At 44.1% G+C, this 22,195-nt stretch overlaps 1 protein-coding gene and 1 long non-coding RNA gene across 2 annotated transcripts in view; one reads left to right on the top strand and one right to left on the bottom strand.

Moving 5' to 3' along the window:
• The window catches only part of LOC145348047 (uncharacterized), a 133,130-nt gene that overhangs the window by 39,986 nt on the left and 70,949 nt on the right, over positions 1–22,195 (top strand). The window lies entirely within an intron of this gene.
• LOC145348086 (uncharacterized) lies at positions 8,436–21,936 on the bottom strand. The gene is made up of 3 exons (XR_013887902.1): positions 21,814–21,936; positions 16,244–16,887; positions 8,436–9,979 (listed from the first exon to the last, which is right to left on the bottom strand). It is a non-coding gene; the product is annotated as an uncharacterized LOC145348086 (long non-coding RNA).

Below are 22,195 nucleotides of genomic sequence, written 5' to 3'. Positions count from 1 at the left end.
TATGTCTTAGTTAAGTAAGCACTTCTGCTGATTTATAGCTCTCTGTATCCTGACCTTTTTAAACTAAACTAGAAATTACATTCCTAAAACTAAAAATAATATTCCAAACACAGGAACCACGAATTAAGTATTCACAACACTGCCCCGCCAGAAGAAAATGAAAACGTGTTAAGAAATTATGTTTTAATTTAAACTGTGTAGAATATTACACCTTGCAATTATAAATCTTAATAATTATCCTACCACATACAACACATAATAGTTTTCTCATTGTCCAATCAACTTCACAAGTTCAACAACACAGCTGAATCCCATGTCAATTTTAAGTTGTAAAATATTACTTTGTGACGTTTTTTGAGAGTTTTCTTCACAATACTAATAGTGCAAATTTACATCTATGAGGAGATTCTTCATTCTTATTCACAGGTGAATTTTCAAGCTCGCTCTTTAAAACAGTCAGTACTGATTTCACTAGTCTCCATGACTGTAGCTTTCTCATCTTAACTCTACAAAAGAATGTCTCAATTAAATCCAGAATTATGTTTTCTCCTTTAGTTGTCAGCATAGCCATATTTCTAAGTTCATCTTTTAGACTTAAACATTTTAAATTCTCTTTGTGAGATGACTTCAAAATGGCTTTTTTCCCTGAGCACAACTTATTCCTTCTTTGATTAAAATCCTTTCTGGCTGTTCCATAAATGATATTTGAAATTTCTTCTTTGATCTGATGAAGTATGGGTGTGCAAAGTGGTTCAGCCTCTTGCATTTAGAGCATTGTTTTTTCCACTGTAAGATTTGGCATACACCTCACCTGGAAAAGATTTCTGCCTGGCATCAATGTGTTGGTGTGCACAAAAGGACAATGAGTCTGGGAACGATTTCTCATGCACTTCACACGTGAATGGTTTTTCCCAAGTGTGAACCTGCTGACCGATTTCCAGATTATAGTTTTACTGTCCAACCTTCTCTGTGTTGAGCTATGTTGTGAAGGGACTGGATGTCTTCCTGCAATTGTGCAGTTGTTTCTTGGGTGATGGTAAAGATCTATCTTTGGTGTCTATCCTCTCTGCATCCTCTGGTATAGTACAGGGCAGTCCTTCTGTAAAACAGGATTTCCTCTAACTTTCTCTCCTCTTTTGCTGAATTGGCTGACTCCCAGTTATAGACTGTTCCGCTATGAGTGCCAGTCTGCTGTTCCACTGTGTGGGAAAATCCTTTCTTCCTCACTTGGCTGTCACACACCCTCTCTTTCCAGCAGGCAAACTGGATACTGACCAGGAACAGACAATGTGGCTACTTTCATTCACTCAGACCCCCATCTTCCTGGACACCATGAGGAAAATGGAAAAGACGGTTGGGTGGAGTGTAAAATAGGCTATCAATCCACTGAGCTCATGTTGTGCTGGCAAAGGCCAGTTTTTCCCTTAGAGTGTGCTCAGTATAAAATAAACTCAAGTAGTATTAATTCAATTAAGATTTTGAAATTTCTCTCTTCTCCAAAATTATTTGAAGAAAACACACTGGGCAGGAAGTGCTGGAAGCTAAGGAAAATATTGCTTCAGTGTGATTGAAGGGTTCTGGTTTATCCTGGGAAATTAGATACACTGCACTCAGACTGCACATCCCAAATTTAGCTGTCAGACACAGCACTGGGCAAAACTAACAAATCCAAATCTAGGCTTTTTGGAAGAGCCTAGGCCTTCAGGTAAATTATTTGAAGAAGATATTAAAAGACACTACAACAAATGTGTCTCGAGTATCACAGCTGAATTGCAATGATGCTGGATTAACAAACTAGAGATTGAGAGAATGTTACATACAAGGAATTACAGTGCAGCAACAAGCCATTTGATCCAACTGATCCATGCACCTGTTTGTGTTTCACAAGATATTCTTCTCATCCCTATTCATCTCACCCCATCAGCATATCTTAATGTTCCCTTCTTTCTTGTGTATCTATCTAGTTTCCGCTTAAAGAAATCGATGTTATTCACCTCAACTACTCCATATTGTGAAACTGAATTTAATACATTTTGGAATTTGTGAAATAGACTCAAAATACAAACATGAAAACTTTCAGATTGTCCTATAACCCAAAATATTGTCCTTCAGGAAAGGGAACTTGCTAAAACTGCCTGATGAGCCACATGTGACTTCTGTCCCACCACAACATAGTTGACACCGAACTGTCCTCTGAAGTGACCCAGCAAATAATGATAAACATTCACAACAAAGTCCAATAATAAGAGGAAAATCAGATAGATCTGGACAATCCTGGCATTGTGTCAGATTAAGATGATCCCAGCCCAGTGAAATCTGTAAAGATTCTCATACCAAGGTCTGAGGACCAGTACCCAAATGAGGAGAGCTGCCCCATAGACTAGTCAAGTAGCAGTGAAACTCACTGAATTGTATCAATTTGGAAATATCCCAGACTTCTCCCTCACCATCCCTGGGAATGTCCATCCCACTGGCAGATGGGGAAGTCCTCGATATTGACTTTCATTGCTGGAGTTTCATTGCTCCAGGTCAAACAAGTTCAAGGAAAACTACCACACCCCTCCCTGCTGATGAGCACTTCACCGGATAAGTAGACTGAGGACGGATCTCAAAACTGGGTTTCCATGAGGTGCAGTGAGCTATTAGCAGCAACTGGATTGTATTCACCTTAATCTCACAGCCAGCACAGCCCTCAGTCCATGATTATCATCAAATCAATCAGAGCTGATGCTGGGGGTCAGTGACAACGCATATTGTTTAGAATTGTAGATAAGCAGTTCAGTAACCGGAGAAGGCGGCTCCGTCAACAGGGTGGCACGGTAGCAAAGGGCGGCACGGTAGCACAGTGGTTAGCACTGCTGCTTCACAGTTCCAGGGTCCAGGGATCGATTCCTGGCTTGGGTCACTGTGTGTGGAGTTTGCACATTCTCCTCGTGTCTGCGTGGGTTTCCTCTGGGTACTCCGGTTTTCTCCCACAGTCCAAAGATGTGCGGGTTAGGTTGATTGGCCATGTTAAGAAATTGCCCCTTCGTAACCAGGGATGCATAGGTTAGAGGGATTAGTGGGTATAATATATGGGGATAGGGCCTGGGTGGGATTGTGTTTGGTGCAGACTCGATGGGCCGAAGGGCCTCTTTCTGCGCTGTAGGGTTCTATGATCAATGAACACCTCCATTCTCAACCATGTTGGTCCCCAGAATCCAGATCACAGGTGTCCAGGAGATCTCACTGTGGGGTGGGTAGGTCAGGGTGAAGGGGTCAGGGGGCTGGAGCATGGGTATTGGTGGAAAGGCCAGTGGAAGATGGAGGACATCCAGGGACCGGAACATCTGTTGGCCAATGAGAGGGGTGGGGTATTGGTGCCTGATATTAAAATGGGGCAGCTGATGGAGACACAGCCACTGCTCATTTCCAGACAACTCCCCACTCCTGAACTCTTCCGGCCAACCTGTAAACTGAGGGTGGGTGGGAAGCAGCCCTAAATTGCTCAATAATTAGCCATTAAAGGCCTCATTTGGAGCAAGGGCCCAGGTAAGACCTCATGCGTAAAATTGTAGAGATTGTGGTGGGCAGGAACCTGGAGGGAAGACCAGCCAAGAAATTTTACTGTTTCCATCGCCCCAACACCTACAAACCCATTGACAAAGGAACATAAAACTCTGCTATGGGAATGGGAATGGGAATACATTTTAAAAAGCTATTGGTTTCTGCAGGGATAACAATCTCCCACCTAACAGCACTAAAAAGCAGATTATCTGGTCATTATCATATCATTGTTTGTAAAATCTTGCTGTGCATACACTGGCCACATTTTCTATACTACAAGAGATTTCTCGTATGGGAATAGCACTCTTCATCCTCAGAGGCTTTCAAACTACTTCAGTGTGGGATGTGCAGCATTGTATGTGTTTGACATCAGATCAGAAGAGGGAAACCCACAGCAACCAAAGCATGAAGTGGTGTTCCAAACAGGAGGGATAGTGGGTCACAGGAGTGTGGGCACAGAAGAGAAAATGGGCCACAGGAGAGAAAATGCAGTACTGACAGAAGGAAAAGAGAGAACAGGGAAGAGATTGAGCTGTGCTTGGGGAGTGACTTTGAGTGTGATTCCATGCTTTGAGATTTACTATGTGCTCGGAGAGTAACATTGTGACTTAGGGAGTGACTGTGACTTGGAAATTGACTCTAAGGTGACTAACTGAGGAACCAGAACACAGCCTGCAGATGTTGGTGTGAGTGTGCAGAGGTCAGAACGGGAGGAGAGGGAGATAAATGGGAGCTAGCAAAGAACAGTTCTGGTGAGAGTTTGAGGTAAGTATGACAAAATGAACAAACCCCCAACATCCAACCTTGTTTCTGAGAAATGTCATCTCAAGCTGAACTGACTGTTTCCCTCCCCAGATGCCAGTAGATCTGCTGAGTATTTCCAGCATTTTTGTTTTATTCGAATGTTGAAAGCACAGAAAGACCATTTGGTCCATCTGTTTTCTACTAATGCTCACGCTCCACATGAGCTTTCTCCCTACCTATTATATCTCACCCTATCAGCAGCAGATCCTTATATTCCTGTGGAGAGGGAAGCAACCTCTCTGCAGCCTTGACATGACCGACCACACTGTCCTCTTGCTGCAACAGTTCTGTGCTGTCCAGTCAGACTACTGTGACCGGTGTGACTTTTTCCTCTTCAGTTGTACACAGAGAATCTCCTGCAATGGTGAATCTTCCCACCGCCATCGCTCTGGTTCTGACCAAGGCTCAGTCTCTGCTTTTCAATTCGGTTCAGCCGCTCGGGGCTCGCGCTTCCTCACATTCCAACTCCCGAACGCTGGGAGCCAACCGCCGCTTGGGGCTCGCGCTTCCTCACATTCCGACTCCCGAACGCTGGGAGCCAACAGCCACTACGCGCGGCAGAACTACAACTCCCTCAGGCACCGCGGGCTGACTCTCCCCCAGATTCTATACTGCCCCTCCTCACTGCGCAGGCTCAGGACCACGGGCTGCATGGATATTGTAGTTCCGAACGGATGAGACTCTGTCCGGAACGCGGCTGCGCAGAACTTCCCATACGATTGGCCAGAGTGATTAGGCGGGAATATTGTTGATTCTGTCTGTGATTGGCTACGAGATCCATCAATCAGGGCGCTGAGCTGTTTGATTGGAGCTGTGTGTTGGATATTGAGTGTGTTTATTGGAAGCATTTCCCTTCTGATTTACAGGCTGAGTTTTGTTGATGGGTCATTGCCGAATATGAGAAGGTGAGGTGTAATTATCTGGGAGGTACACAGACATTTTTTGAAGTGTATTTTAATGCCTTTTAAAATGGATAGAGGATGGGCTAACTGGCAGAAGGCAGCGAGTGGGGAGAAAGGGTTTTTTCTTCAGGATGGCAGCAGGTTACTAGTGGTGTGCCTCAGGGGTTAGTGTTGGGACCACAACTTTTCACCATATACATTAATGATTTGAAGGATGGAACTGAAGGAACTGTTGCTAAGTTTGCAGATGATACAAAAATATGTAGAGGAACAGGAAGTATTGAGGAAGCAAGAGGGCTGTAGAAGGACTTGACAGACTAAGAGTGGGCAAAGAATGAAATACAATGTGGAAAAGTGGGAGGTTAGACACTTCAGAAGGAGAAATGGAAGCTTGGACTATTTTCTAAATGGGAAAATGCTTAGGAAATCAGAAACACAAAGGGACTTCAGATTTAGTGTTCACGATTCTCTTAAAGTTAACGTGCAAGTTGAGTCAGCAGTTAGGAAGGCAAATGCAATGTTAGCATTTATGGCACTAGGGCTAGAATATACGAACAGGGATGTACTTCTGAGGCTGTATAAGGCTCTGATCAGACACCATTTGGAGTATTGTGAACAGTTTTGGGCCCCATATCCAAGGAAGGATGTGCTAGCCTTGGAAAATGTCCAGAGGAGGTTCACAAGAATGACTCCTGGAATGAAGAGCTGTATGAGGAACAGTTGAGGACTCTGGGTTTGTACTCGTTGGAGTTTAGAAGGATGAGGGGAATCTTATTGAAACCTACAGGACACTGTGAGGCCTGGATAGAGTGGATGTGGAGAGGATGTTTCCACTAGTAGGAAAAACTAGATCCAGAGGGCACAACCTCAGGCTAAAGGGACAATCCTTTAAAACAGAGATGAGGAGGAATTTCTTCAGCCAGAGTGGCGAATCTGTGGCACTCTTTGCAGCAGAAGACTGTGGAGGCCAGGTCATTGAATGTCTTTAAAAAGACAGAAATATATAGGTTCTTGATTGATAAGGGGATCAAGGGTTATGGGGAAAAGGCAGCAGAATGGGGATGAGAAAACCATGACTGAATGGCACAGCAGACTTGGAAGGGCCGAGTAGCCTAATTCTGCACCAATCTGTTATGGTTTTATGGCCTTTTTTTAAAAGATTTTACCTGAAGGTCTCAGTCTTTCACAAAAGCCTGGGCTTGGATTTGATAATTTTGCCCAGTGCTGTGTCTGATAACTGAATTTGGGATTTGCAGTCTGAGTGAGTGCAGTGTATCTAATTTCACAGAATAAATTTCCCAGTCAGCTACGCTGAAGCAATATTTCCCTTAGCTTCTAGCACTTCCTGCTCAGTGTATTTACTTCAAATGATTTGGAAAACAAGATGAAAATTTTCAAAATTGCATCAGTTAACATATCATACTCGGTCACACTGTGGAACAGTCTTTAACTGTAGTGAAGACCCTTCAGCAAAGAAGGAAAGGGAGTTGGAGGAAATCATGTTTCCTTTGGTGTTTTACAAAAGAATTGCAGAGAATAGAGAAAGAGAGGTCCTGACCATCACCCAAGGAACAACTGCACATCTAGATCTACAGTGAGAGAAGTCTGTCAAGTGTGACCTGTGTGAGAATCATTGTCAGATCCACGGTACCCCTGCTCACACCCATGGATTCGCGCATTGGAGAAGCCATTCAGATGTGAGGTGTGCAATTATACTTTCTATACCTTACATGCAAGGTGTGTGAGAAATCATTCCCATGGTCATGGACCCTCCTGAAACATCAGTGCATTCACATAGGGGAGAAACTGTTCACTTGTGAAGTCTGTAATGAATTCTTCTCCAGTCATCAAACCTCCGCTCACACCAACACATTCACACAGAAGAGAAGCCATTCACATGCAAAGTTTGCCAGAAAACATTCTCAGAATCATCAAATCTTCATTTACGCATTCACTCTGGGGAGAAGAGGTTTATGTACAAGGATTGTGACAAGGTCTTCACAGTTAGTGAGCCTCCTGGCCCATCGGAGACTCCATACAGGAGAGAAACTCTTCAAATGTAAGGTTTGTGATAAGCTTTGCAGATGTGGTGGAAGTTGATAATGCAGCAGCGAATTCACACAGGGGAGAATCCTTCCAGATGAGGTTTTTGAGGTGTCTTATCAAATTTTTCAAACATCTGACACACTAGAGAATTCCCACAGGTGGAAAACCATTCCAGTGTGAGGTGTGTGATAAATCATTCTCGCGGTCATCAAATTTGCACACCCACCAATGCCTTCACATAGGAGACGTGCCATTCAAAATGTGACTTGCAACAAATCATTTCCATGCTTATTGACCCTCTGTGAACACTGGCACGGTGGCACAGTGGTTCACACAGCTGCCTCACAGATCCAGCTTGGGTGACTGTGTGGAGTTTGTATGCTCTCCTGTGTCTGCATGGGTTTCCTCCGAGTGCTCTGATTTCCTTCCACAGGCTGAAAGACATGCTGGTTAGGCACACTGGCCATGAAAAATTCTCCCTCAGTGTACCCATACAGGTGCCAGAATGTGGTGACTAGGGAATTTCACAGTAACTGCATTGATGTAAGCCACCTTGTGACAACATGTCTGGCACTGCTATTGTCAGTTTGAAAGTCTCCAATGCTGAAGAATGCTATTCCCACACTGGAAATCTCTGTCAAACATTTACCAGTGAAGGAGCAGTTTTTTTTATCGGTGGCATCCTGTAATATCCACACTTGTTCAGGAATGAATATTCAGTGAGTGACAGATCACGATTCCTATGAATTACTTCCCATAATATCCACACTAATGTGCAGGCAGTCTTGACTGTCTTGTGAGAAATCAAATCTTGACCTTCACCCCTCCACGCCGCCTTGTGCATACAACCACTCCCATGGCTCCAGATAACTTCCATGCCAGTATTTGAACACCACCCACCACCACCTCCCCCCCCCCCCGCCCCCCCCAAAGTCTACACATACCTTTATTGCCTCTATGCCAACTTTGTATTAATTCAAATCAGCCCATGCTCCCCTACCCACCCCCAACAATTACCCTTTCACTATGGATACCAGCTCATTCAATATTCACAATGGCCAGACTACAGGTCCAATGCTGAGGTTAAATATAATGAGTCCAAGTGTCTGTTGCAGACTTCATTTTTTAAACCATTTATTTACTTAAGGAATCCCAATTAGTACATTTACATTCATTATAACAAACAAATTATTCAATTGCATCAGCCTGTCAAAAAAAGCAAACATTGACATTCATAGTCCTATTTCAAGAGTCAGTAACCACTTAGAGGTGTCAATTAAATTATTTGGCTGGCACCCAACTGAATGGATGGTTGTGAAATATAATATGCAACATTAATCTAGTCAATTCCTGAGGCTTATGTCGAAAGAATGAGAGACAACAATTTTTAACACTCCACGTTCTTCAAAAGCTAGGTTTAAATGCCTGGATAGCTTGACAGGTCCCTTTAACAGTTCACCTTGACACTTCTGACAGTTGTTTTTAACAGTTCCTTGAGCTCTCACTTCCAATGAGTTTATGTACTTTTCATGCACTTTCAGTAATCACAAAGAGCAGCTTACCTCCCACAAAGGTGTCTAGGAACCATATCGTCTATAAAAGGGTATCTTAACTATCCAAATAAATTCATGGGTTCAGATATGTTCCTACTGGATCTATTTGGCACATGTTGGGTTTCAGGCACCTCTCACTCAAAACTACATGAGTGGATGCAGCTGTTGATTTCCATAGACACCTGCTTTACTGAAATGTGCGAATCCTGACTTGGCCTATTCCTGATCCCATGAAAATGGGAGGTGCTGTGATTGGAGGATGGGGTGGGCTCAGGGAACGTCTGGATTTGGGCTTCTCCCAACATTGTCCTAAAGTTGGAGAGGCTCTCTGTCATGGCAAAAATCCAGACCAAAAAGATGGGCAAATATTCCTCATCATAAAGAAGGAGTCAGGATAGTGAGGCAGAGGATCTAGTGTTGGATGGAAGGATCCTAATTTTTGCTGCGTCTTTGCCATCCTTGGGAGGTGACCTCTCTTGAGTCAGAGGCATGTCAAGCAACAGATGTCTCTGAACTGCTGCTGGCCAGAAGGTGCAGGCGCTACAATCTTGAGACAGGATCTGCCTCATTTCATTCAAAGTTTCATTGCCTCTTTGCAGAAACTGACAAAGAACCTCATTTTGCTGTTGAAGAATCTCATTGTTCCTTTGTAGCTCCTGGCTAACAGCTGTCTTAAATTCAGTCAAAATTTGCTGAAACAAGTGAGAAGTGGCCTGATAACTCTCTGTTCTTTGAACCTGTCCCTGATGTAAACGTGCAAAAAGTTTCAGATCATCTTCATGTTCTTCACCAGCAGCATGAGCCTGATGTTGTCCGTGTGCTCGTGGAGAGTGCGGAACTTCTGCTCCCAAAGCCACAGGTTCCTCACCTATGGAAGGTTCTGAGCTCCGTTCCTCCACCACAGCAGCCAAAAGGGGCTTCACAATTGCAATACTTAAGTCATCAACACTACCCTCCAAATCAGACATTTTAGCCTCCTGACAATCCTCTCCCTCCTTCACTGCAGCTGTCATGCCACATTGCTGAGAGGTATTCATCTCTGTCCTTCCTCGTCAACCTTTTCAGGAATCTCAGACACTGTTGTTAACTCTCCTCATCACTGTTTGGTGCGTCCATGGATACGTGTATCTGTCAGAGGAAGAAGATAACAATTAAAGTTTAAAGTTTATTTATTAGCCACAAATAGGCTTACATTCACACAGCAATGAAGTTACTGTCAAAATCCCCTAGTTGCCACACTCTAGTGCCTGTTCGAGTAGGTCTTGCTGCGGCTGCATAGGGCATTGGTGAGGCCGCAGCTGGAGTACTGTGTGCAGTTTTGGGCGCCGTACTTACGCAAGGATATTTTGGCCTTGGAGGGAGTGCAGAGGAGGTTTACTAGGCTGATACCGGAGTTGAGGGGGTTGAGCTATGAGGACAGGCTGAATAAACTAGGCTTGTACTCGTTAGAGTTTAGAAGAATGAGGGGAGATCTCATTGAGATGTATAAGATGATGAATGGGATGGATAGGATAGAGGTGGAGAGACTCTTCCCGCTCAGAAAGGACAGTAGGACTAGGGGGCACAGCCTCAAGATAAAGGGGGGGCGGTTTAGAACGAAGTTGAGGAGGAACTTCTTCACTCAAAGGGTGGTGAATCTCTGGAATTCTCTGCCCGTTGACGTGGTGGAGGCTACCTCGCTAAATATTTTTAAGACACGGGTTGATGGGTTTTTGATAAGAGAGGGGATTAAAGGTTATGGGGAGAGGGCGGGAATGTGGAACTGAGCCACGACAGATCAGCCATGATCTTATTGAATGGCGGGGCAGGCTCGAAGGGCTAGATGGCCTACTCCTGCTCCTATTTCTTGTGTTCTTATGTTCTTATGTATACTGAAGAGTATTTTAGCATGGCCAATGCACCTAACCTTTTGGACTGTGCAAGGAAAAAGGAGCACCCAGAGAAAACCCACGCAGACGCGGGATGAACATACAAACTCTGCACAGACAGTCACCAGAGCTGGAATCGAATTTGGGTCCCTTGGCTGTGAAGCAGCAGTGCTAACCACTATGCTGTTAGAGTCTCTTAGGTAACAGCAATCTAAAGGCACTCAATCGACTCTTTACACAAACAGCGCCAGACACCATGCACCCAATGCCAAGTCTTTAATTACTTGTGCACAAGGAGAACTCTCTACAGCCAACATGGAATGGCCAGAACAGTTCTGAGGTTACAGAGAAACAGCTCAGCAATTATACTGTGACACTACTTAAACTTAATAGATGGCAAGGCAAGTGGTGAGGAAGTGTTTAAAGTGGGACATATAGAGCAAAAAAGGTGACAACTATGAGAAGGGAAGCGGTCAATGCAGAACTGAGGGTTGTCCTCTTTCAAGGTACCTAAATGCAGTACGTGGAACAAGATAAATGAGCTTGTTATGCAAATTGAAATTAGCCACTAAGATGTTGTGGGCATCACAGAGACGTGGCTGTGAGGGGATCAGGATTGGGATCTAAATATCCAAGGATATGTCGCCTGTCAGAAGGACAGCCAGATGGGCAAAGGAGGCGAGGTTGCATTGTTAAATTGGTAGCAAAAAGTGAGACAGGATCAGAAGGCATAGAGTCTCTGTGCTGAGTTCAGGAATTGCAAAGAAAAAAAAGACTCCGATGGGAGTTATGTACAGGCTCCCGAGCAGTAGTCAGGATGTGGGGCAGAAAATAAATCAGGAGATAGAAAAGGCATATAAAAAAGGTAATATTAGAATAATCATGGGGGACTTCAATATGCAGGATCCCAAGAAAAGGAATTTGTGGAATATCCAAGAGATTTTTTTTGGAGCAGCTTGTGACAGAGCCTACTAGGGAACAGGCAATTCTGGATTTGGTGATGTGTAATGAGGCAGATTTGATTAGGGAACTTAAGGCGAAGGAACCCTAAGGGAGCAGTGACCACAATATTATAGAATTTATCCTGCAGTTTGAGAGGGAGAAGCTGGAATCAGATGTAACAGTATTACAATTAAGTATAGGTAACTACAAAGACATGAGGGAGGAGCTGACTAGAGTTGATTGGAAAGGGAGCCTTGCAGGGAAGACAATGAACAGCAATGGCAGGAGTTTTTGAGAGTTATTTGGGAGGCACAACAGAAATTTAAAAGGGAAAATGCTGGAAAATCTCAGCAGGTCTGGCAGCAGCTGCAAGGAGAGAAAAGAGCTGACGCCCCGAGTCCAGACGACTCCTCATCAAAGCTTTCAAAGGATTGACTGGACTCGAAACTTCAGCTCCCCTCTCTCTCCACAGATGCCGCCAGACCTGCCGAGATTTTCGAACATTTTGTCTTTTGGTTTCAGATTCCAGCATCCACAGTAATTTGCTTTTATTTTTTGCAACAAGAAGGAGGGAAGATGCTAAAGGGAGGAAGAGGCATCCATGGCTGACGAGGGAAGTCAAGAATAGCATAAAAGCAAAAGAAAAAGCATACAAAGTGGCAAGGATTACTGGGAAGCCAGAGGATTGGGAAGCCTTTAAAAGCTAACACAGGACAACTAAAAAAGAAGTAAGGTGCGGGGGGGGGAGAAGATGAAATATGAATGTAAGCTAGCTAGTAATATAAAAGAAGCTAAGAAGAGATTTTTTCAACATATAAAAGGTAAGAGAGAGGCAAAAGTAGCCATTGGACCACTGGAAAATTAGGCTGGAGAAGTAATAATAGAAAACAAAGCAATGGCAGCGGAACTGAATAGTTACTTTGCATCAGTCTTCATGGTGGAAGACACTGGTGGGATGCCAGAGCTCCAGGGAGAGTCGGGGGCACAGGTGAGTGTAGTGGCCATTACTAAGGAAAAGGTTTTGGGGAAACTGAAAGGTCTGAAGGTGGAAGAATCACCTGGACCAGATGGACCACATCCCAAGATTCTAAAAGAAATAGGTGAGGAAATTTTGGAGGCATTGGTGGTGATCTTTCAGGAATCAATGAAGGCAGGGAGAGTACTGGAGGATTGGCAAGTAGCAAATGTAACACCATTGTTTAAGAAGGGAGCAAGGCAGCAGACGTGAAATTATAGGCCGATTCGGTCATTGGCAAGATTTTAGAGTGTGTTATCAAAGATGAGATCGCAGACCACTTGGAAGTGCATGATAAAATAGGACTGAGTCGGCGTGGCTTTGTCAAGGTGAGGTCATATCTAACAAATCTGTTAGAGATCTTTGAGGACGTTACAAGGAAGTTAGATAAAGGAGAGCCAGCGGAAGTGATTTGTTTAAATTTCCAGAAGGCCTTTGACAAGGTGCCGCATAGCAGACTGTTAAATAAGTTAAGTGCCCATGGTGTTAAGGGTAAGATCCTGGCATGGATTGACTGGCAGAAGGCAGAGAGTGGGGATAAAGGGGTCTTTCTCAGGATGGCAACCAGTGACTAGTGGTGTGCCTCAGGGATCAGTGCTGGGACCACAACTTTTCACAACATACATTAACAATTTGGAGGAAGGAACCAAAGGCACTGTTGCTAAGTTTGCAGATGATGCAAAGATATGTAGGGGGCCAGGTAGTACTGAGGAAGCAGGGGGGCTGCAGAAGGACTTGGACAGGTTAGGAATGTGGGCAAAGAAGTGGCAGGTGGAATACAATGTGGAAAAGTGTGAGGTTATGCACTTTGGAAGGAGAAATGGAGGCATAGACTATTTGCTAAATGGAAAAATGCTTAGGAAATCAGAAACACAAAGGGACCTAGGAGTCATTGTTCAAGATTCTCTGAAGGTTAACATGCAGGTTCAGTCAGCAATTAGGAAGGCAATGCAATGTTAGCATTCATGTCGAGAGGGTGAGAATACAGAGCAGGGATGTACTTCTGAGGTTTTACAAGGCTCTGGACTGCATTTGGAGTACTGTGAACAGTTTTGGGCCCCGTATCTAAGGAAGGATGTGCTGGCTTTGGAAAGGGTCCAGAGGAGGTTCACAAGAATGATCATTGGACTGAAGAGTTTGTTGTATGAGGAACTGTTGAGCATTCTGGGTCTGTACTGGTTGGAGTTTAGAAGGATGAGGGGGGATTTTATTAAAACTTACAGAATACTGAAAGGTCTGGATAGAGTGGATGTGGAGAGGATGTTTCTACTAGTAGGAAAAACTAGAACCAGAGGGCACAACCTCAGGATAAAGGGACGATCCTTTAAAACAGAGATGAGGAGTAATTTCTTCAGCCAGAGAATGGTGAATCTGTGGAATTCTTTGCCGCAGAAGGATGTGGAAGCCAGGTCATTGAGTGTCTTTAAGACAGAGATAGATAGGTTCTTGTTTGATCAGGGGTTTTGGGGAAAAGGCAGGAGAATAGGGATGAGAAAAAAAAAATCAGCCATGATTGAATGGCGGAGCAGACTTGAAGGGCCGAGTGGCCTAATTCTGCTCCTATGTCTTATGGTCTGTATGAGTATTGGAAGGTAAACGACACAGACAACTCTCAGTGTTAGGGAAGCAGCTGGGTTACAATGTGAATGCACCTGTGGAAGTCTGACATCCGTGAGAATGATCTGTTGCACACTTCACATGAGTAGTTTCTCACCAGTGAGCACAGGGCTGATTAGTCCGAGATTGATTTATTACATACCATACATGTGAACGGTTTGTCTCCTGTATGAATGTGTTGCTATGTGCAGAGGGAAGGTGATAACTGTTGAGGGCAGAACTGTGGATGTAGTTCATGTGGACTGAAGTAAGACATTTGACAACGTCCCACATGGCAAACTAGTATAAAAACTAAAATCACATAGAATTTGTGGGCTGGCTAGATAGATACAGAACTGGCTTGGTCAGAGAATACAAAGTTGCGGTGGGAGAGTGTTTTTTCATAATGGAGATCTGCAGCTGTTGGTGTTCTGCAGGGATCCGTGCTGGCACCTCTGTTGTTTGTAATATATATAAATGATCAGCAGGAAAATGTGGGTGGTCTGCTTTGTAAGTTTACAGATGACATGAAGATTGGTGGAGTTGCTCATAGTGTCAGGGAATTGTCAGAGAATACAACAGATAGATTGGACACTTGGGCACAGAAATGGCAGTTGGAGTTTAATCCAGACAAATGTGAGGTGATGCATATTGGAGGATCAAATTTCGGTATGAATTATACTGTAAATGACAAAACCCTAAGGAACATTAACATGACTTGGGCAGCACGGTAGCATAGTGGTTAGCACTGCTACTTCACAGCTCCAGGGTCCTGGGTTCGATTCTCGGGTCACTGTCTGTGTGGAGTTTGCACATTCTCCTCGTGTCTGCGTGGGTTTCCTCCGGGTGCTCCAGTTTCCTCCCACAGTCCAAAGATGTGCGGGTTAGGTTGATTGGCCATGCTAAGAAATTGCCCCTCAGTGTTCAGGGTAGCAGAGGTTAGACGGATTAGTGGGTATAATATGTAGGGATATGGGGGTAAGGCCTGGGTGGGATTGTGTTCAGTGCAGACTTGATGGGCTGAAGGGCCTCTTTCTGCACTGTAGGGTTCTATGATTCTATACAGAGGGATCTGGACGTACAGGTCCACAGTTCCCAAAAGTGGAATGCTTGCCTTCATTGGTTGGGGCATTGAGTACAAGAGTCAGCAAATCATGTTGCAGCTCTGTAAAGGCTGCATTTGGAGTATTGCGTGCAGTTTTGGTCGCCACACCACCAGAGGAAGTGGAAGCCTTGGAGAGAATGCAAAAAAGGGTCACCAGCATATTGTTGGTCTTGAGGGCGTTAGCTATGAGGAGATGTTGAATAAACTAGGATTATATTCACTGGAAAGACAGAAGCCGAGGGGAGACCTGATAGACGTCTACAAAATTATGAGAGCCATAGATAAGATGAATAGTCGGAGGCTTTTTCCCAGGGTGGAAGTGTCAATAATAAGGGGGCACAGCTTCAAGGTGAGAGGGTAAGTTTAAGGGAAATGTGTGAGGGAAGTTTTTCATTCAGAGAGTGGTGGGTGCCTGGAACGTGCTGCCAGGGAGGTGGTGGAAGCAGGCACATTAGCAACATTTAAGAGGCATCTGGATGGATACATGAATAAGGAAGGAATAGAGGGATATGGACCGGTTTTCTTTTTAGTTTAGTTAAGATGTCATGATCAGCATATGCTTGGAGGGCACATGTTTCTTTGTTTCTTGATTTGGAATGATTTGTCACAAATCATACATATGATGTACAGTATACTCATCCCTATTCTCCTGCCTTTTCCCCAAAAGGAGTCCAAGAATAATTTGTTACATATCTTGTATGGTAAGAGTTTCTCCCGAGTGAAAGTGTTGGTATGATGGAAGATTGGAGGAATTTTGGAAAAGCTTTCCCAAGAAAGTCAATCTTCAACGGTTTCTTTCTCTCCCTTGTGTGAATGCATCGGTGTTTGTGGAGATTTGATGAATGTGCGAATGATTTGTCTCATACCTCACACTTGAATGGCTTCTCCCGTGTGAATACATTGGTGTACATGGAAGGTCGATAAAGTTGTGAATAATTTGTCACACACCTTGCACATGAAGGGTTTGTCCACTGTGTGAATCCTCTGTTGCTTGAGAAGGCTCATGGATGTCACAGAAACCTTATATTTTAATTGTTTCCCCTCCATGTGACTGTCCTTGGGCTGACAGTGCTTGTAGCAGAAACACTTTTGTGTGTTAGGAGACCCTTTCAGCCTGTGGAGCTCCACACACAAAAATCTAACAGTTCAACAGCCTCTCATCGTTGGAAGGAGTCCATGGTTCATGAAGCTCGATGAATGAGTGAAGCTCTCACCACACTTGGAGCCACTTGCACTTCTTCACACGATCACACAAAGCCGAATCTTCAGAAAGACATTCTGATCGAAGGTTCCATACAACTGACCTGTTTCAGATCTGATGATATGTCAAAGCTCCCCTCACCTAACTGATTTCCAGATGAGAGTTTCACCGCCCAACCTTCTCTGTGTTGAGCAATGCTGTGAAAGGACTGGACGTCTTCCCACATTTGTACAGTTGTTCCTTGGGTGATGATCAAGATCTAATGCAGTGTCCATCCTCTCTGTATTCATGTAGTACTGTGCAATCCTTCTGTAAATCAGGAAAAGGAAAAATTATTTCCTCCAAATCCCTCTCCTCCTTTGCTGAAGGGACTGACTCATTTTCATTCAAACTTTCTGAAGATGTGGGTGTCGTTAAGTAAGTAGCATTTGTTGACCATCCCTACCTGTCCTTGAGAAGATGGTGGTGAGCTGCTTTCTTTCACTCATGATGTGGATATGCTGGTGTTGGACTGGGATAAACACAGTAAAAAGTCTGACAACATCAGGTTTCAGTCCAACCGATTTATTTGATAGTAAATTCACTAGCTTTCGGGTTAGCCCCTTCGTCAGGTGAATGGAGAGTTTTGGCCTCAGACAGAGCATATAAAGCACAGACAGTTTACAGATTACTGATTAGAATGCGAATCTTTACACCTAACCTGCTGTTCAAGTCTTAAAGTGGCTAACAATGTGTGTGGAAGGAGCACTGATCACAGGTTAAAGAGATGTGTATTGTCTCCAGACAGTACAGTGAGTGAGGTTTTGTAAACCCAGGCAAGTCACGGGGGTTACAGATAGTGCGACATGAACCCAAGATCCCTGTTGAGACCGTCCTCATGTGTGCGGAACTTGGCTATCAGTCTCTGCTCAGCGACTCTGCGCTGTCGTGTGTCGTGAAGGCCGCCTTGGAGAATGCTTACCCGAAGGTCAGAGGCTGACTTCAGACAACCACGCAACCTCAAACAGACCACTGTTTGCAGCAAACTACCCAGCCTTCAGGAGAACAGTGACCACAATACCACACAACCCTGCCACAGCAACCTCTGAGAGACATGCCGGATCATCGACATGGATGCCATCATCACATGTGAGAATACCATCTACCAGGTACACGGTAAATACTCTTGCAACTCGGCCAACATTGTCTACCTGATACATTGCAGGAAAGGATGTCCCGAAGCATGGTACATTGGGGAGACCATGCAGATGCTACGACAACGGATGAATGAACATCGCTCGACAATCACCAGGCAAGACTGTTCCCTTCCTGTTGGCGAACACTTCAGTGGTCATGGGCATTCAGCCTCTGACCTTCGGGTAAGCATTCTCCAAGGCGGCCTTCACGACACACGACAGCACAGAGTCGCTGAGCAGAGACCGATAGCCAAGTTCCGCACACGAGGATGGTCTCAACAGGGATCTTGGGTTCATGTCGCACTATCTGTAACCCCCGTGACTTGCCTGGGTTTGCAAAACCTCACTCACTGTACTGTCTGGAGACAATACACATCTCTTTAACCTGTGATCAGTGCTCCTTCCACACACATTGTTAGCCACTTTAAGATTTGAACAGCAGGTTAGGTGTAAAGATTTGCATTCTAATCAGTAATCTGTAAACTGTATGTGCTTTACATGCTCTGTCTGAGGCCAGAACTCTCCATTCACCTGACGAAGGGGCTAACCCGAAAGCTAGTGAATTTACTTTTAAATAAATCGGTTGGACTGAAACCTGGTGTTGTCAGACTTTTTACTGTTCTTTCGCTCATGCAGTTTATGTAGTTTTAGGTACATTCACAGTGCTCTTAATGAGCAAGTTATATAATGTTTCCCCAGCAACAGTGAAAGAATGGTGATATGGATCCAAGTCAGGATGGTGTGAGGCTTGCAGGGAAACTAATAGGTGGTGGTGTTCTCATATTTTTCCAGGTGGCAGTGTGCATTGGTTTCAAAGTTGCTTTCAAAGGGCCCTTGTCGAGTTTCTGAACTGCATTTGTAGTTGGTACATACCACTGCTACTGTGTCAGTGGTGGACGTATTGAATGTTTAAGGTGATGAATGAGGTGTCAATCAGGAAGGCTATTTTGTTCTGGATGATGTTGAGCTTCTTGAGTACTGTTGGAGCAACACTCATCTATTACGCACCTGACATGTGCTTTGTAGTTGGTGGATAAGCTTTCAGGAGACAGGTGAGTTACTCACTATAGGATTCCAAAACTGATCAGTCTTCACAGTTTTTACATGACTGGTCCAGTCCAGCTTTTGATCAGTGGTGGCCATGAGGATGTTGATGGTGGGAGAATTAGCAATCCCACAACCAGCAGATCAAGTCTAAGTTCTGCAGTCCTGCCATTCATTTGTGAATGGTAGTGGCAATTAAACAACTAACTGGAGGAGACTCTGCAAAATATCCCCATTCTCAATGATGGGGGAGTCCAGCATTTCTGTTCAAGGGACAATATTGAAGCACTTGTCAGTATCTTCAGCAGAAATGCTGAGTGGATGATCCAACTTGGCCTCCTCCAGAGGTCCCCAGCATTAAAAATGTTAGTTGTCAGCCTATTTGCTTCACTCCATGTGATATTGCTCCACAGTCCAAATATGTACAGGTTAGGTGGACTGGTCATGGTAAATTGCCCCTTAGTGTCCCAAGATATGTAAGTTAGATGCATTAGCCATGATAAACGTGTGGGGTTATGGGGATAGGAGTCATGATGTGGATGTGCCGGCGTTGGACTGGGGTTAACACAGTAAAAAGTCTGACAACACCAGGTTTTAGTCCAACCAATTTATTTGATAGTAAACTCACAAGCTTTCGAGGGGACTTCCTCTTCATCAGGTGAATGGAGAGTTCTGGCCTCGGACAGATATGCTCTCCATTCACCTGACGAAGAGGGAGTCCCCTTGAAAGCTTGTGAGTTTACTATCAAATAAATCGGTTGGACTAAAACCTGGTGTTGTCAGACTTTTTACTGTTATGGGGATAGGGCAGGGAGAGGGTCTGAGTCAGACATTCTGACAGAGTTGGTGCAGGCTCAATGGGCCAAATGGCCTTCTACTGCACTGTCAGTATTCCATGATTTTATGTATCAAAAAAAATGGCTTGGAGGCACTCATTAGTGGAAAGACTGTGGTCCCTAACAACATTCCTGTAATAGTCCTGAAGACTTGCGCTCCAAACTGTCATTGGACTAGTAAACTACAGACGCAGAACAAGATCTGGGAACCATTGTTCAAATCCTGCCACTGGAGATAGTGAAATTTGAATTCAATGGCAGAATGGTGGCACAGTGTTTAGCACTGCTGTCTCACAGTGCCAGGGACTTGAGTTCGATTCCAGCCTGGGTCACTGTCTGTGCGAAGTTCTCCCCGTGTCTGCATGGGTTTTCTCCAGTTTATTCCCATAGTCCGAAAGATGTGCAGGTTAGGTGCATTGGCCATGCTAAATTACCCTTCAGGGATTTTCACAGTAACTTAATTGTAGTGTTAATATAAGCCTACATGTGACACGAATAAATAAACTAAACAATAAAAATCTGAAAATAAAAGTCTAATGATGACCATGAACCCACTGTTGATTGTTGTAAAAACCCATCTGATTCAGTCATGTCCTTTAGTGAAGGAAATCTGCTGTCCTTATCCAGTCTAGTCTACACAATACTCCAGATTCACAGCAAAACAGTTGTCTCTCAAATGGCCTCTGAAATGGAGAGGCAATAAATGCTGCCCAGCCAGCGACGATCACATTCTGTAAAAATTTTTTAAAAATGATGCTCCAAAACTCCACTTTTACGTTGTTGGATCTGTTTGAAACCGTTCCCATTTAGCACGGTGGTAGTGCCATACAACATGACGGAAAGTGTCCTCAATCTGAAAACAGGACTGTGTGTCCACAAGGAGTGCGCGACTGTTACTGTTAATACAGACAATACATTTGTGAGGGATAGATTGGTGAGGACGAGGTCATGTAGCTTTTTCCCTCTGTTTGTTCCTTCATGACCTGCCCCAGGCACAGTCTAGCAGCTTTATCCTTCAGGAGTTAGCCAACCAGTTAGTTGTTGTGGTACTGAGCCCCCTCTTAGTGATGGATGCTGACATTCCACCCAGAGTACATTCTGTGCCCTTGGCATCATCACTGCTTCATGCAAATGGTCAACTGGTCATCAACATGGATGAAGCACTGACTGATCAGCTGAAGGCTGGGGCAGTGCAGGAGGTTTCTTTGCCCATATTTAATCTGATGCCATGAAACTTCACAAATTCAGAGCCAACGTTGAAAACTCCCACATAACTCCCTGACTGCACCCCTTTGTGCCTGTGACCATGGACAGTGGAATACTCAGGGACAATGAAGATGGTGTTTGGGACATTGTAAACTGGATACGATTTAGTGAGTATGGCTCTGTCAGTTGTTGCTCGATTAGTCTGCGAGACAGCTCTCCCAACCTTGCAACAAACTGCAGATGTTGGCATGGAGAACTCTGCAGGGTCGAGTTTGCCATTGTCATTTTAAGTGATGTTTAATCTGATTTCATTGTGCTGTGAATAGTCACTTGGTACAACTGAATGAATTGCTAAATTAATTTTAGAAGGTATTTAAGAGTCAACCACACTGCTGGGGATCTGGAGTCACATTTAGGCCTGATTTCCTTCCTTAAAAGGACATTAATAAACCGTGTAGGTTTTGATCACAATTGACAATGGTCACCATTACTGAGGCTAGCTTTTGAGCCCAGATTATAAAGTGAAATGTAATACCACCAGCTACTGTGAGGCAGTCTGTGAACACAGTCTGAGTCTCTAATATTATTGGTTCAGTGATGATATGGACTGCCACCTCCAAGTTACAGTCTGTTCCATACAGAGTGCCAGTCTGCTATTCCCCTATGTAGGATCAGATACATGTCCTTTTTATTTCATCTCATGACTGTCATGCAACTGTTTCCAGCAGGAACACTGGATAGTGACCAGGAGCAGACAACTTGGCTACTTTCGTTCCTCTGTCCAGACCCCCAACTTCCTGGACACCATGAGGGCATTGGAAAACAGTCAAGCAGAATATACAACAGGTTATCAATTCACTATGAGCTTGAGTTGTGCTGGTGAAGACCAGTATTAACCTTAGACAATGTGTTTAATATTAAAAAAAACACTCAGGAAAAAATGTTAATTTAGTGGAGATTTTGAAAAATCTCACCTTATTTTTCAAAATTATTTGAAGAAAACATACTTCAGGAAGTGCTGGAAGCTAAGGAAAATGTTGAATCAGTGTAGCTGATTGAAGGATTCTGGTTTATCCTGGAAAATTAGATACACTGCACTCACTCAGACTGCACATCCCAAATTCAGCTATCAGACACAGCACTGGGTAAAATATCAAATCCAAGCCCAGGCCTCCGGGAAAGGTTGAGGCCTTCAGTTAAAATCTTTAAAGAAGACATTAAAAGACATTTCAATAAATGTGTCTCTGTCCCTCCCAGATAATTACATCTCACCTTCTCATATTCAGCAATGACCCATCAACAAAACACAGCTCCAGGGTCCTGGGTTCAATTCCTGGCTCGGGTCACTGCCTGTAT

Source organism: Carcharhinus amblyrhynchos, chromosome 9 (assembly GCF_965287045.1).
Source record: "Carcharhinus amblyrhynchos chromosome 9, sCarAmb.v2.hapA, whole genome shotgun sequence".
NCBI classification, from domain to species: Eukaryota; Metazoa; Chordata; class Chondrichthyes; order Carcharhiniformes; family Carcharhinidae; genus Carcharhinus; species Carcharhinus amblyrhynchos.
This window is presented reverse-complemented; position numbering and strand designations above follow the sequence as displayed.